The following is a 16,042-nucleotide window of genomic DNA, read 5'->3' as shown; positions in this document are numbered from 1 at the left end:
CACCTGCTGAAAGACTCCCCATCTAGCTAGGTACTCCACCTAGCCCACCATGGAACCCCACCATGGGACCAGCTGTCTTCCATTCAGTGGCTATAGAAACTCCATTTTGTGCTAGGCATCTGTTTTGCTGCCTGCTTGTTAGCTTTTTTGTCCCTGACTTAAACTCTTGGAGGATAAAATCTCTGCAACACTGACTCCTTCACCCCTGTCCAGCTGTGACGTGACCACCTGTTTGTTATCCTCTTATCATAGGATATGTCTAACTGCTAAATTTTTGGGTTCTGTAACCTGCTTCAGCAGATATTCAAGGACTATTTCAAGGCTGCCTTGACCACTTAGTCTTGATCAAGCAGATTAGCGTTTTGGCCTGTGCAGCTTGCTTGAGCAGACACCCAGGAACTTCTTGAGGTTTTTGCCTTTAAAAGTTCTTCCTTCACCTACTTCTATGTGGCATGTCTCTGATTTGGGTTAGGGATTGCAGCCCATTTGGGGTACACTATGTGAAGTTTGTTTCTATACATTTAGTTGTTGATTGGTGTACTGGCTTAGAGCTGAGTACTGGCCAGATTTTGGTATTGTTATTTCTTTTTTTTTAATTTATTTTTTTTATTGGATATTTGATATACATTTCAAATGCCATCCCCTTTCCCCATTTCTCCTCCCTAGAAAACCCCTATCCCATGCCCCCTTCTCCTTTTTGCTTTTATACATTTTTTAAAAATGTTAACCAATGGCTTTATAAGTTTGGTAATGCTCAATATCAATCAGAAGTGTAACCCAATACCCAACCTAGATATATCAACTATCTTTGACTGGCAGAGACATGTGAACATCTGCCTCCATGTCCCCCCCTTTCTCTCTCTTGTCACCTAGCTCCTCCTCTCCTTCTCCTCCTCCACTTCTTACTCCTCTTCTTCCTCTCCATACTCCTCCCACCTTAGCTCCTCCTACATATCACCCTTCCTGTTAAAATAAAACTTTTCTCTCAAAATACAATTAGAGAATAACTATACCAATTTGTGTCAGTAAGGTGCAAGATAGACCTAATACCCAGTCCATCACTTTGTTAACTAAGCAGAACCTCTGTCATCTCTCCTAACTAAAAGACTTAGTTCTGAATCTGGCTTTTTTTCTTGGCTTTAGAATGAATGTCAGCTGAAAACCATCCTCTCAAATCTTTTCTCTCAAAGTAAATAGCCAGGATTGGCTATGAGACTATAAGTTTTCAACCCCATCAGAAATCCAGAATGACTGAGTTAACTGAAATTATGGGAAGCACAAAGCATAGCTTCTAAAACTTAGCCAATTTATACAGACCGCTGAACACCTGGACAGTCCCTATGCTACAAAACGTTGGAGCATCCAATCCTCAGCCTTCTGGCCCAGGATCATCTGACAGACCTTAGTGATGCAGAATTATTAAGGGCTGATTACTCTTGACTTGGCAGATATAATCAGTCGACTATTCCACAAGTGTGTCCTTTTCTGGACAGTAATTTGTCTGTAGATGGAAAGAGGCAATTCTTGCCTAGAGGCTGTCTCACCACAATTGGAATAACTCCAAAGATATTCGATTTCTTCTTATGAATCCAAGACAGGAAGCTGTCAGGAGCAGACAGGTCTCTAATCAAAATGAACATTAATACAGAAATGTTTGTAACATCAATTCTGTGGACTTCTGATGTTTTGAAAACCAACTCTCCATGTAAGGTAATCTGAACTGTTGTCTGTTAACTCCTCTCAGCTATTTCTAAATAAAATATAGAAAACACCCTAACAATAAACTCAAAGTCATGAATTTGCTATAGGCCCTTAACTCACAGTCTAACCATCTCAAATCAGTTAAAATTAAAGAAGAACTGGGTCTAAGCCTTGTATTCCTAAATATGTTATACAGGCGCAATGCCTATGAGAGTAACAATATTCACCTCACTTTTATATCAATAAGAAGCTCATACCAATGAAAACCTTAAATTTGAAATCAAAGTAAATTTTGTACCATTTAAGAAATTATAACTTCATCTTAATAACAATTATACATATTTCTACCAGTAGGTTATGGCTATGCAATAAATCCTAGCTAATCCTCCCTGTTCCAACAAAACCACTACTTTCCCCTAGAAAGAGAGCTCAATATTAACCACCTCAGCCCCCTAGCCCAGGGAATAGGGGTGCCAACTCTTCATTAACTTCTTCAAGCTGATTATGGTCATTGAGATATTAGAAGAGGGGCGGGGGGACGAGTAAGTTGATAAGCCTCTGACGCTGTTTCTTCACTGCATCCAGCTGGAATTCCAGGACATCAGAGGTTCGAGCAGATCTACTCAGCTTGCTTGATGAGTAGATACACCAAGGCTATGTATTCTGCAATATACAATTCTCAAACAAATTTTAGTATCAAGATAATTTTTTGTTTGAACTCTAGAATCTAGTCTTCTGGCAGCCTGACTCTGTCATGTCTAATCCATATAATTCTGGAAGTTTCTATGAGGGTGTGCTCCCACCATCCTCCCATTTTCGCCTCCCTGCTTTCAAATTCCCCAACACTAGGGAATCCAAACTTTCAGGCACCAAGGCCCTCCACTCCCACTAATGCCTAACCCCTTACCCCATCCTCCCTCTTCCAATTACTATGAGGGTAATATATTACTGTATATTACCTCTTCCAATTACTGTGAGGGAGGTATGAGCGCCCACCATCCTCTCATTCCTGCCTCCTTGCTCTTGAAATTCCCCAACACTAGGGAATCCAAACTTTCAGGTACCAAGGCCATCCACTTCCCCTGATGCCTGGCAAGGCCACCCTCAACTACCTATACAGGTGGAGCCATGAGTCCCTCTCTTTGTGTTCTCAGGCTGGAGATTTTAGAATGGCTACTCCAGCTTGTTTCTTAGGACCATTTGCTTGAAAAATAGTTTCCAGCCTTTTACTCTAAGGTAGAGTCTGTCTTTGTCACTGAGGTGAGTTTCCTGTGTGCAGCAAAATGCTGGATCCTGTTTATGTATCCAGTCCATTAGCCTATGTCTTTTAATTGGGGGAATTCAATCCATTGATATTAAGAGATATTAAGGAACAGTGATTGTTGCTTCCTGTTATTTTTGTTATTAGAGGTGAAGTTATCTTTGTGTGGCTATCTTCTTTTGGATTTGTTAGAAGAGGATTACTTTCTTGCTCTTTCTAGGGTATAATTTCCCTCCTTGTATTGGAGCTTTCCTGCTATTATCCTTTGTAATGTTGGGTTTGTGGAAAAATATTGTGTAAATTTGGTTTTGTTGTGGAATATCTTGGTTTCTCCATCTATGGTAATTGAGAGTTTTGCTGGGTATAGTAGCCTGGGCTGGCATTTGTGTTCTCTTAGGGTCTGTATGACATCTGTCCAGCATCTTCTAGGTTTTATAGTATCTGGTGAGAAGTCTGGTGTAATTCTGATAGGTTTGCCTTTATATGTTACTTGGCCTTTTTCCTTTACTGCATTTAATATTCTTTCCTTGTTTTGTGCATTTGGTGTTTTGATTATTATGTGATGGGAAGTATTATTATTTTTTATTATTATTATTATTTATTATTATTATTATTATTATTATTATTAGTCTAGTCTGTTTGGCATTCTATAGGATTCTTGTATGTTTATGGCATCTCATTCTTTAGGTTAGGGAAGTTTTCTTCTATAATTTTGTTGAAGATATTTATTGGCCCTTTAAGTTGGGAATCTTCACTCTCATCTATACCTATTATCCTTAGGTTTGGTCTCCTCATTGTGTCCTGGATTTCCTGGATATTTTGTGTTAAGAACTTTCTGCATTTTGCGTTTTCTTTGACAGTTGTGTCAATATTTTCTATGGTATCTTCTGCACCTGAGATTCTCTCTTCTATCTCTTGTATTCTGTTGGTGATGCTTGTGTCTATGACTCCTGATTTCTTTCCTAGGTTTTCTATCTCCAGGGTAGTCTACCTTTGTGATTTCTTTATTGTATCTACTTTCATTTTTTTATGTCCTGGATGGTTTTGTTCAACTCCTTCTCCTGTTTGGTTGTGTTCTCTTGTAATTCTTTAAGGGATTTTTGTGTTTCCTCTTTAAGGGCTTCTGTCTGTTTACCTGTGTTCTCCTCAAATTCTTTGAGAGTGTTATTTATGTCCTTCTTAAAGTCCTCTATCATCATCATTAGAAGTGATTTTAAATCTGAATCTTGCTTTCCTAGTAATATGGGGAATTCAGGACTTTCTTGTGTGGGAGAACTAGGTTCTAATGATGCCAAGTACTCTGGGTTGCTGATGCTTATGTTCTTGTGCTTGCCTTTTGCCATCTGGATCTCCTTAGTGCTACCTGCCCTGTCTCTGACTGGAGCCTGTCTTTCCTATTATCTTGGTTGTATCAGAACTTTGTGGGGTGGGGTAAGAGCTGGGGCCCAAAATCTGCTCAGTGCTCAGGTGCAGACAGGAAAGTACCAGTGCTCCTGGCCAGGAGTGACTTTCTGGGTCCTGGTGGGTCCCAATTACTCCCTGTTTGGGGCAGGCATTGCTGTCTGCTTACCTAAGATACTGCCCAGGTTAGAGCTCCTGGGAGGCCTGCTTCCTCTGGGTCCTTAGAGATTGGGGGCAGAGCTGCCTCCTGGGATCTGCTCAGTGCTCGGGCCCAGACTGGAAGGACAGTATTGTTATTTCATATGGCTCATCACCTGCCTCAGCATTTTGTGAGCACTCTTCCTCCCTACCTACTAACATATTGGCTTAGTAAGGAGCTGATGGACAATAGCTAAGCAGAAAAGGAGAGGAGGAACTTTTGGGTTGAGAGGGGGTCTCTAAGAGAATAGTTAGAAGTGAGGGGATTCACCACCTGGACAGGGAGGTGGGTGTATATACCAGAACTGAGAGATGTAAAGAACTAGCCACATGGCGGGTCATGGGCTTCAATAATACAATCAAGTTAGAGGAGCTAGCCAGGTGGTAGTCCAAGCTAAATGCTTACGCTTTCTATAAATATTAATAGTCTCTGTGTCATTATTTAACTTCTGGCAGGTCAAGAATGCCCTTCTATACAGCACAGCTAACAGTTTTAATAAAATTGGCTGATTATAACCTGAATTTAGCCTGATAGTCTTTTCCCAGTGATCTCAAGCTCCATAATATCTGGAGGCCTCAGCAAGATGTAGGAAGAACTCAGATTCAGGGCCTGGGGTCCAGGATAGGTCCTAGCAGGGGCAAGTACCACACTCTGAGGCCCTGGAGTTGAACAGCCCTAGTCAGGGGCAAACACATTTATAGATTTGGGGCCAGGAGGGGAGCCCCAGCCTGTGGTTACCACCAATTTACAAAATGAAAACACAGCAAAAGTAAAAATTTCTGGCTGACATGCTCCTAAAACAGGGCCAATCAGTGAATTCTGGATGTTTGGAGAGATACAGGGGAAATTTGAAGCAATTGTAGACCCAGTCTCCAGGGACAGAGTAGGAGACCTGTTTTGATGTGTTTATAATTTTTGTTGCAGAAATGGGGGCCAGACTGACACAGCTAAGTCTTCAAGAATTAATTTGATGCACTTCAAGGACCTCTTCAAGGGGTCTATGGAGCTAAGATGTCACCTGTGAAGCTCTTCCCTATCTGTGAACTAGAATGGGCCACTTTTGATATGGGATGGCCCAATGTAGTGTCATTTGACCCGAAAACAGCAAAGAGAGTCTGACCAGTGGTCACAGGGAACCCTGTGTAAGGATACCCTGCATTACACTGACTGCTGACGCCACCTCCTTGGCTTGTGCCCTTAAAGAAGGCTCCTATGCTTTAGTTGTCAAGTCAATGAGTCAGAGGCTGAGTAAAAACCTAAGCAAAATGCCTGCACTCTCTATTCTTGTCCTAGAGGAGCAAGAGGAGCAAGAGGAGCAAGAGGAGCAAGAGGAGCAAGAGGAGCAAGAGGAGCAAGAGGAGCAAGAGGAGCAAGAGGAGCAAGAGGAGCAAGAGGAGCAAGAGGAGGAAGAGGAGGAAGAGGAGGAAGAGGAGGAAGAGGAGGAGGGGGTGAGTTTGAAGAGAATCCTGTACCTAACAGTCCACACATCCAGGCAGCCCAGGACCCAGATGTCTAAGGGGACCATGCTTTTGCAGTCCCAAGAATTTTTCTGGGTTTGACATTACTTTCACATAGCAGGAGAGGGGCTGGATTATGCTATAACTGAGAGAAGCCAGACCCCTGCTTTTCTCCCTCCTAGAGTAGCACTCCCTAGTGGGCCCCCACCCTGCCAGACAACAGGGTTGATGGGTAGCAGAGGCCCAAACTTCCTTTTCTAGTTTATGTTTCTTTTTCAGCCAGTGATCTGAATAACTGCAAGACCCAGAACCCTTCTGCCTTTGAGAAGCCTCAGGACCTCATCAGCCTGTTGGGAAGTGTTTTCTTTACCCAAGGGGGCTGATTTTTAAGCAGTTTCTAGATATCCTTTTTACCACAGAGGAGAGGCATTGAGTCATGGCTGAAGCCAGGAAGGCTACAAAGGGAAAACTGCAGGGTAACAGGGGAAAATGCAGAAAGAAAAGCTGAGTGACTATTGTTCTCAGCAATACCAAACTGGGATCCCAGGACTGATCAATGTACAGGGGCATTAGACACCTATTCCTGGGGCTTCCTGACTGGAATGAGAGCTGCAGCTACAAAGACAACTAATTCTTAAAGGTATCTGAGGTAATCAGGAATCTTCTGCTGGGTTCCTGGAGCACCTCTGGGAGGCCTACCAGAAGTTTATTCCATTGATCTGGATGCCCCAGACAACCAGCGGGCTGTTAATATTGCTGTTGTCACCCAGTTGGCCCAGATATACACAGGAAGTTACAGAAATTAGAAGGGTTTGAGAAGCTGAATTGGTTATAGTTGTTAGAAATGGCTAAAAGGAATTTTAACTATTGAGGTCCAGATGAGAAGAGAGACAAGAGGCTGGCCAAAACAGTGGTGGCCATGTTCAGAGAAGTGATCAAATCAGCCTTGAGGCAGGTTGAAGAGAGACCAATGTAAATTTTGTAAAGAAAACAGTCATTGGAAGAATGAGTGTCTTCAACTTAGACAGGAGAAAGGAGTGTAAATCTTCAGTCTGACAGAATTGTATTGATGGGGCCAGAGCACCATACTAATGAGCTGACAGGACCCCAGGGTCACAGGACAGGTAGGGGGCAAAACTCTGGTTTATGGTGGATACAGGTGCAGCCCATTCTGTGCTAATGCAACCCCTCAGTCCCTTCAATAAGAAACAGATTACCATCCAAGGGGCCACAGGGACCAGAAACTACACTTGGACCAGCAACAGAGAAGTGGACATTGGATAAGGCATTGTGACTGATTCTTTTCTTGTTATGCCTGATTGTCCATAGCCTCTGATTTGGAAAGACTTACAGAGAAAACTTGGTGCCCCCATTAAATTCAGTGAGAATAAAGCCACCCCAGACCTAGGGAGTCCATACTTAGGCATCCTGGTTACTTGTACCTTATCAGAAGAATATAAAATGACAAAAGTAATACTGAAAAACAGGGAGTGGACAACCCCCTCCTAGCAGAATTAATGCTAATGTTCTCTGGAGTACAGGCAAAAACCAGTTTCCCCAGACTGGCCTTATATTGGCCACCACTTGTTGTTCAGCTCTGTAAGAGTAAAGCAGTACCTGTCTCAAGAGAAGGTGAGGTAAGCACTAGAAAGCACATCAGCCTCTGTAGAGATGCAGGCATGTTGGAGTTGGAACACTCCACTGTTCCCTGTCATTAAATACGTTCAGGAGTTAGAAGAAGGATCTGAGAGAGCAGAAACTACAACTGTTTCAAACAACAACACTTAACTCTGCCTATTGGATCCAGGAAAAACTGTACACACTGTCCTGTACCTGAAAAATACCTTTTTCTCTCTACCCCAGGGCTCTGTAAGCCAACTTATAGTCTCATTTGAATGGACAGACCCCCCCCCCCCCCATCAAGGTCCAGTGGCCAATTGATCTTGACTTGAGTATCATAGATGCCTAAGAACTGCCCTATTCTGTTTGATGAAGCCCTTAGACCCAGCCTCCTTAAGTACTGACAAGGGCACCCACACGTCACTTTCTTTCAGTATGTGGACGATCTCCTCATCACTGAATGCACCCTGAGAGAATGTCAGCAAGAATCCAAGGAACTGCCTAATATGCTTCAGCAGCTGGTCTACCATATATCTGACATGGCCCAATTATGCTCCAATGAGGTAACATATCTGGGGTATTGCTTAAAAAGAAGCAGCAGGACTCTGTCCTCGAGCAGGATCCAAGTCATCTTGAATATTCCCGAGTCATGGGATCAAAGGTGGGGAAGAGAAATCTTGGGTACAGTTAGATACTGCAGGTTTGGATAACCAACTTTGCAGAAATAACAAAGCCATTATACCAGAGTCTAGGAGAAAATAGCATCCTAAGCTGGGAAAACAAAGAAAAAGAGGCATTTAAAAAACTCAATGGAGTTTTGATATCAGCCCCAGCACTCAGGCTGGCATTTCCAGGCCTTTCTGTCTGTATGTAGATGAATGACACAGGATGACCAAAGGTGTGTAAATGTTGCTTTTTAAAATGGAAGAGCATCCTGAGACATGCGTACTCAGGAATCTTACAGCTCTGGGGTGGTACCTGATATTCTGAGACACAGAGCCCAGGAACCACAAAGCTCTGAGAGGAAGTGTCCTCAGCAGACGTGTTGCAGCTCTCAAGGGAGGGTATCCCCAGCTGAGCAGAGGGGCTCAGGGACCTCAGTCCCACTCCTTCTTACCTGCTTGTCTTCACTGCTCCTTGGGTTCTTCCAATGAGAGAGTCACATCAGATAGCAAATTTCATAAAAGAGATTGGAAGGACAAATCCAGGGAGAGCCTGCCTCTACTCCTGAGAGTGGACAGAAGGAAATTAAACAAAGGGGTGGTGCTTATACAGAATTTCTTTGGGGTATGTATGTGTGTGGAGTTTTTCAGGGCAGATATTTCCAAAATGAGGATTGGTGGGTTTTCAAATCCTATGCTTGGGGAGCTAAGGGATTGGTGGGTTTTCCTGGGGAGGTCAGGGATTAGTGTTTTTTTTCTACTTAGGAATTGGTGGCTTTTTTCACCCCTTTTTCTTGCATTGGGCCCATGGGTTGGGATGGGAAGATCTTCTTAGATGCAGGCAGCTTTGGCTGAGGTGCTAGCACTGCTGAGCTACTTGGAGAGGCTGGAGAGGGGGTGCTGCCATTGTGGACAGCTCCTGGCTGCAGGCTGAGGCAGGAAACAACACTGTTTTGACAGGCACCATTTTGACAGCTCCTGCAGTATTCCTCTCAGGGACTACAAGGTGTATTGACTCAAGCTTTGAGACCCTGAAAAGGCCTATGGCCTGTTTATCTAAATGCCCAGGCCATGCTTCAGCAGATGGCCATCTGTGGCCCAACCACTGCTGTCACAACACTATTGCTAAAGGAAACTGATAAACTGAGCATGGGAGAGGAGCTGGTTGTCACCACTCCTCACTCTATGAGAATGCGCCTTCAGAGAGTGTCTGAGCCCTGGACAGGGAACACATACCTCACCCTTTATCAAGTACTGAGAATCAGATTCTTATCTGGAGTGTTGAACCTGGCCTCCTTCCGTCCTGACCCTGAAGAACTGCCAGCTCATGATTGTGCCCAGGGCATTGACCACCTGCAATATGGACAATTGAACCTCTGAGACCAGTCTCTCAGGAAGGAAGATCTGACCCTATTCACCAAGGGAAGCAACTACATACAAGATAGGATCAGGTATGCAGGAGTGGGTGTGGTGACTCTCCCTGAGGTAATCTGGGCCTATTCTCTGCCCCAAAGAACATCAGCCTAAAAGGCAGAGCTGATAGCCTTGATCCAGGCACTCAGATGAGGAAATAACTGTACTGCCAATGTGTATAGTGATAACCACTATGCCTTGGCCACTACATACACCCATGGTGCTTTCTACCAGGAACGGGTCTTGTTTCTCTCTTCAGGAAAGGAGATGAAAAACAAAGAGGAGGTCTCTGCTCTCCTAACACATATTTGGCTGCAGGACACCAAAAGGGAGACTGATGGTTTGAGTAGGAATGGCTCTCATAGGCTCACATATAAGCTTGAGGAGTAGCATTAGAAGTGGCCTTGTTGGAGTAGATGTAGCTTAATTGGGGCAGGTGTGGCCTTGTTGGAAGAAGCGTGTCACTGGGGTGAGGCTTTGGAGTTTCATAAGCCCAAGCCAGGCCTAGTGTCTCTGTTCCACTGCCTGAGATCCAGATGTAGAGCTCTCAGTTCCTTCTCCAGAACCATATCTGCTTGGATGCTACCATGCTCCCCGTCATGAGGATAATGTACTAAACCTCTGAAACTGTAAGCAAGCCCCAATTAAGTACTTTTTCTTATAAGAATTGCCTCTTCACAGCAATAGAACACTGACTAGGGCAGAGACTCAGTTGAAGCCTGAAGCAATAGACTTGCTGATACCATGGCAAAAAGAACAGCCATAGAGCCAGTGAGGTCACTGTAAACATTATGCTTCTCCTGGTTTCTCACCCTTCTGCCTGAGTCAGACCTGCAAGAGCATCTTATATAGACCAAGGTGAAAGAAAGCTGAGGTCCACTAAGATGGAAGACTGGTGGGTTCTACCAGACAGCTGCCCTATCATACCAGAAGCCCTGAGACTATCCCCTCTCTTACAAATTTATCAAAGTACATAACTTGGGTCAATCAAGCTGAATAAATTAATCAGAAAAAGGTATTTCCTAGGCCATATATATGAGAGGTTTGAACAAATTACCTATTACCACGTTATCTGTGCCCAGATGAACCTGAGAGGAAGAAACCCATAACCTATGGATGTCTGGGAAAGGGGACTTATTTCTGATAACACTGAGTACTGGATCTTACTGAAGTTACTCTGACAAGTAACTTCAGTCTCCTGATATTTACTAGTTTTTGTAGATACTTTCTCAGGGTGGGTAGAAACTTTTTTCAGTAGGCTAGAAACAGCTAATGCAGTTACTAGGGAGTTACTAAGAGAGATCATTCCCAATTCAGTCTTCTCTCCATTTTGGGATTGGACAATGGTCCAAATTCACAGCCAAGATGTCTTACCAAGTGGTTAAAACTCTAGGAAATTACACTGAATTCATAGGCGCTGAGCTCAGGACAGATAGAAAGAGTTAACAGGACCATTAAAAAACATTAAATTCTGGACAGAGACTGGCAAGTGGTGGACAGAGGTGCTCCTGGTGTTCTTTTCATGATCTGGTGCTCCTACTACTGGGACAAGCTAACACCATTTGAAATAATGTTTGTCCACCCACCTCCACTTATTCCTACAATGGCATCTTAGGGTTTCTGTTGCTGCAATGAAACACCATCATGACCAACAAGCAAGCTGAGGAGGAAAGGCTTTATTCAGCTTACACTTTCACATTGCTGTTCATCACCAAAGGAAGTCAGGACAGCAACTCAAACAGGGCAGGAGCCTGGAGGCAGGAGCTGATGCAGAGGCCATGGAGGGATGCTGCTTACTGACTTACTTCATATGGGTAGCTCAGCCTACCTTCTTGTAGAACCCAGGACCACCAAGCCAGAGATGGCACCACACACTATGGCCTAGGCCCTCTCCCATCCACCACGAATTAAGAAAGTGCCTTACAGCCAGATATTATGGAAACACTTTCTCAATTGAGGCTTCTTTCTCTATGATGATTCTAGCTTGTGTCAAGTTGACTTAAAACCAGACAGTACAAAAGAGAAGACCTCAGACTATTGAAATGTCTAATTATTCCTTTGCCAAGTCCTTAGAGGCATGGCAGAAGACAACTGGAGACATCCAGAGTCATCCGTCACCCCTGCTGCCTGAATGACATTTGACTGAGCCAGCACAAAAGTCCCAGTGTGTTGATTTGGTGTGTATCTGCCATCTACCCAACAGAACCTTGGACCCTTCCTGGAAGGAACTGTACCCTGTGATCCTGACAACCCACTGTCAAGGTAGCAGCTACTGTAGCTTGAATCCACCATTCCCATCTCTAGGTGAACAAGACCGGCCAAAAAAAAAGGTGAAAAACAGGGTAACATGAGCTCCCCAGTGCCTCTAAATGTACAGCTCCTCTGTACCTTAGACTCAGCTAACACTAACATTGGGAATCTTGATACATATCTCTTATGCTTGGCCAGCTAAAAAGGTTTGAAATTGGGAACTGTCCAGGGAACCATGCACCCTTTATCCAGAGTGAACATATTCTCTGACTCTCCAAAGAACCCTTAATTTTCCACTTCAATGGCTGGTTTTGCCTAGACTCCAAGTCTCATTTATATTTGGGGGTAGAGGTCAATCTCTCTATCACCCCAACTTCAATCCCACCAAGAAGTTCAAATTGTGAATCAGAGGAAACTACTAAGCTTACCCTAGGAGACCCGCAGGGAATAAGTACTTGTTTAATCACTTCAACTTAGAATTACTCAGCTTCCCTTTATGGCCAGTCCTATCCTGTAGTACTCTCATGTAACCAGTACATTTGAACATAGTAGGCTGTATTTTCTGGCTTCTTTAGGGACATGAAGGGCCTGTATATTTGGTCTTGCTTCTAGAATTAGGGCCACAGGAAGAAAATCTCTGTATTCCAGTCCATGTGTCCTGAAGAGGAAGATAGAAAATACTTGCCTGCATACAGAGGATACTTCCACTGTGAAGTCCAGGGGCAGTTAGAATAAAATCAGTTTCAGCTACAGTTATAGCTTTCCTAGGGACAGCAGGGACTGCAGGTGTGGCTGCTTTGGGAACATCAGCCTTGACTATTCAAGAGCTAAGTGCTAAAGTAGACTAAGATATACAATGCCTCGAGGATTCCGTAGGACAGTTTGAAAAGCAAGTGGATTCTCTGGCAGAAATGGTCTTACAAAACTGTTGAGGACTAGATTTGTTATTCCTAAAGGAAGGAGTTCTTGTGCTGCCCTGGGTAAAAAAAATATATTGTTTTTATGTAACTCAGGGAGATGAGTTTCTTGCAACCCTGACTCCTTGATCCCAGACATGTACACTGTGACATAAGCATCTGCATGCTATGATATGACTAACTACTAATTTTGGCTTCTGTAACTTGCTTAAACAAACATTCGAGGACTATGTTAAGGCCAACTTGACTACTAGCTCTTTGGCTTCTGTAACTTGCTTGTGCAGATGCTCAAGGATTTCCTGTGGTTTTGCCATTAAAAGCCCTTCTTTCACCTGCCTCTGTGTGGCCCATCTCTGATCTGTGTTAGAGACTGAGGCTCTGCTAGCAGTTTTATTAGATTTGGCTAATTATAATCTGAGTTGAGTCTGGTGGTCTTTTTTCCATGGTCTCAAACTCCATAACACCAACTTTATGGGTTTCCCTTCCTTGATAGGCTGGGAAATCCTTCAGCAGGCTAAGCTCACCCAGGGCAGGGTGTCACGCTCTCAATGTGATACTGCCATACACCTCCCAAGCCTTGCTGATGACTGAGTTCCTAGATGTCATGCTGTGGGGCTCAGCAGATGTGCCCTTCTCCCCTAGACTATGAGTATATGTGAGTGGTAAGTCTCTGCTGGCCTTTACTGTGTTAGGTGTGGTTTGCAGAGTTAACACGTTGCACACCAGGATGAAGGGGTCTGGGGTTGTTTCTGGTGAGAAGAGATGAGCTAGGGGAATCAGATGAGCTGGAGGGGTTTCTCTGGAAAAAGAAAGTGAACCAGAAAGTATAGGAGGATGAGTGAGGTGACCAAAAAGTGGAAGCCATGCTGGATGGTCTTAAATTGGAGCAAGGCTGGGGGGCATCATGGAGACCCAAAACTAGAACCTCACAGCCCTGGTCCCTCACAACATCAGAGGGAAAGGGATCTGTTTTCCAAGACTTCTAACAAAAAAGCCCAGGGCTGGGTCACATGCTGGTCCATGTGGAAGCTATGAGGAAGTAAGGACGAGGGGTGCTATAGGTCAAGCCAGTTCTCACTCCTGGTGCCAGGTCTTGGTCCAGCCTTGGTCATGCAAGTTCCACTGATGGTGAGGGGAGGATGTTGCCAAGGCAAACCTTAAGCATGCAACCTGAACCAGGGAGCCATGTCAGCCTGCACAGGCACCTGTGGGAATCTTGTGTGGGTCTTTGTCCTTCATCAACTATTGACCAAGCCACAGTTGGCCAACTGGCCATTTCTGATGTGTTAGGTATTGGCATTGTTGATGTTCAAAGCTGCACATCTCTGGTTGCTGACTTCACCCATCTCTAAGACCAGATCTGTGTCTCTGTGGTGTAATACTTGCTTCCTATGCACAGGTCCTGGATTCAATCTCCAGCACTTCTAACCGATAGACAGACAGGCAAACAAATGAATAAACTGGAATAAATTTTCAGGTATTTTTAACAGCAAGCCCTCTGGGAACGTGCACGGGGAACAGGAAACGTTTGGATGATGCTTTTCATACTAATGTGCAAAAGGCTCCCTCGCTTTACTTTATCTGAGAGTAGAGAAGCCTCTGAGCAAGGAAGAGAACAGCATCCTGGGTTCCTTAAATGCAGATGGTTTTGTGGAGAAAACACAATCAATGGAACCTCGGACTGAGGGGAGGGAACAGGGAAGGTGAGCAAGCAGAAGACACCTGGTGGTCACAGCCTGTGGGACGATGCCCCTCTCCTGCCAAGACTCCGCCCTGCTGCTGAGCAAGGGATCCCCAAAGTTCTGCTTTTCAGGTCTCCCCAGATTCTCAGGATGTCAGGAGAAATAGTTCTTGAGTTGAGTCCAGCTTGGCCTTTCTTGTGTGTGGGGAAATAGAAACCAAGACCAGCCCTTTCCGCTCTCTGTGATGCCTGGGAAGGCGTTGCCTGTGACTTCTAACCTCCAAGAGACAGAGACTTAAAAGACCTGGCTGGGGGTTCAGGCAGGACTTATGAAAGACCTAGAAGAGGTGTCTTTCCTACACAGAAGGCCAGCCTCATAGACAGGACATCAAAAGTCAACAGCAGTGGCTTTTGGGCTATCCTGTGTGCTCTGCTCTTCCCTGCATACTTACACACACACACCCACACACACACATACACACACACACACCCATAAAGAGTTGAATGAAGGCCATCTATTCCCTCTCTACCCATCAGATCCACCTCCACAGGCCGCTTTTCTACTAAGTGGACAGCAGTGCCATTACACAGACTCGTCCTTGCCCAAAAGTATCTCTGTTGCCACCGTCAGAGAGGCTTCTTAGACACTGGACTTGCAGGGTTCTCAGTCAGTGCCCCTGGGCCTGTGGGAGGAGGGTGGCTCTCTAAGATTTGGGGGAAAGAAATGGGGATGAGCTATCAGAACTAAATATGAAAACAAAAAGCTTCACCCGGTCTGCATGGGACAAGGCATCTGCAAGTTTGTAATTGACAACCAAGAGCTGCCGTCATGGGGGGCAGACACTATCAACTGAGTCGTAAGCTCCCTCAAACAGGGGTAGGGGAGTAGGGTCAGGCTCCTCTTTGACTTTGGAGGGGTGTCTTAGCAAGTAGCAAGATTAGCTCCATTCCTGGTTCCCCCCAGGGACGGAAATACCACCCTGCAGACTGCCATATACTGTCCCCTGGGAAGCGTTAGTTCCCTTCTCATCTTATGTCCAATGAGCAAATAGAATCCCCCAAACAGCATTTGTTTTCATTTCCTTTTTCTGGGTTTTTGAGACAGAGTCTCATTTTGTAGCCCAGGTTAGCCTCAATCTCACTATGTAGCCCAGGTTGGTCTCAAGCTTGGTGATCTTCCTGCCTCAGCCTTCAGAATGCTGGAATTACATGTGGTATCATGTGTCTTAGTTACTTTTCTATTGCTGTAATAAGACACCAAGGCCAAGGCAGCTTGTAAAAGAAAACATTTTAATTGGGACTCACAGTTGCAGATGACACCATGGCCACCATGGTGAGGAGCATAGCACCAGGCAGGCAGGCGTGGTGCTGGAGCAGTACCTGAGAGTTTACATCTTGATCTGCAAACATAAGGCCAGGAGAGAGAGCGCTAACTAGGAATGGCATGGGCTCTTGGGACCTCCAAGCCCACTGCCAATGA

The 16,042-nt window shown here is 44.6% G+C and overlaps 1 protein-coding gene across 1 annotated transcript in view; it reads left to right on the top strand.

Annotated features, from left to right (window-relative positions):
- Window positions 1-16,042, top strand: part of Cd207 (CD207 molecule) — a 54,249-nt gene that overhangs the window by 37,390 nt on the left and 817 nt on the right. Inside the window, exons 14-15 of the transcript XR_013112471.1 lie at window positions 5,856-6,010; window positions 8,074-9,752. The gene's annotated coding sequence lies outside the window, so the exon portion shown is untranslated. The remainder of the gene's footprint in view (window positions 1-5,855; window positions 6,011-8,073; window positions 9,753-16,042) is intronic.

This window comes from Arvicanthis niloticus, chromosome 9 (assembly GCF_011762505.2).
Source record: "Arvicanthis niloticus isolate mArvNil1 chromosome 9, mArvNil1.pat.X, whole genome shotgun sequence".
NCBI lineage: Eukaryota > Metazoa > Chordata > Mammalia > Rodentia > Muridae > Arvicanthis > Arvicanthis niloticus.
This window is presented reverse-complemented; position numbering and strand designations above follow the sequence as displayed.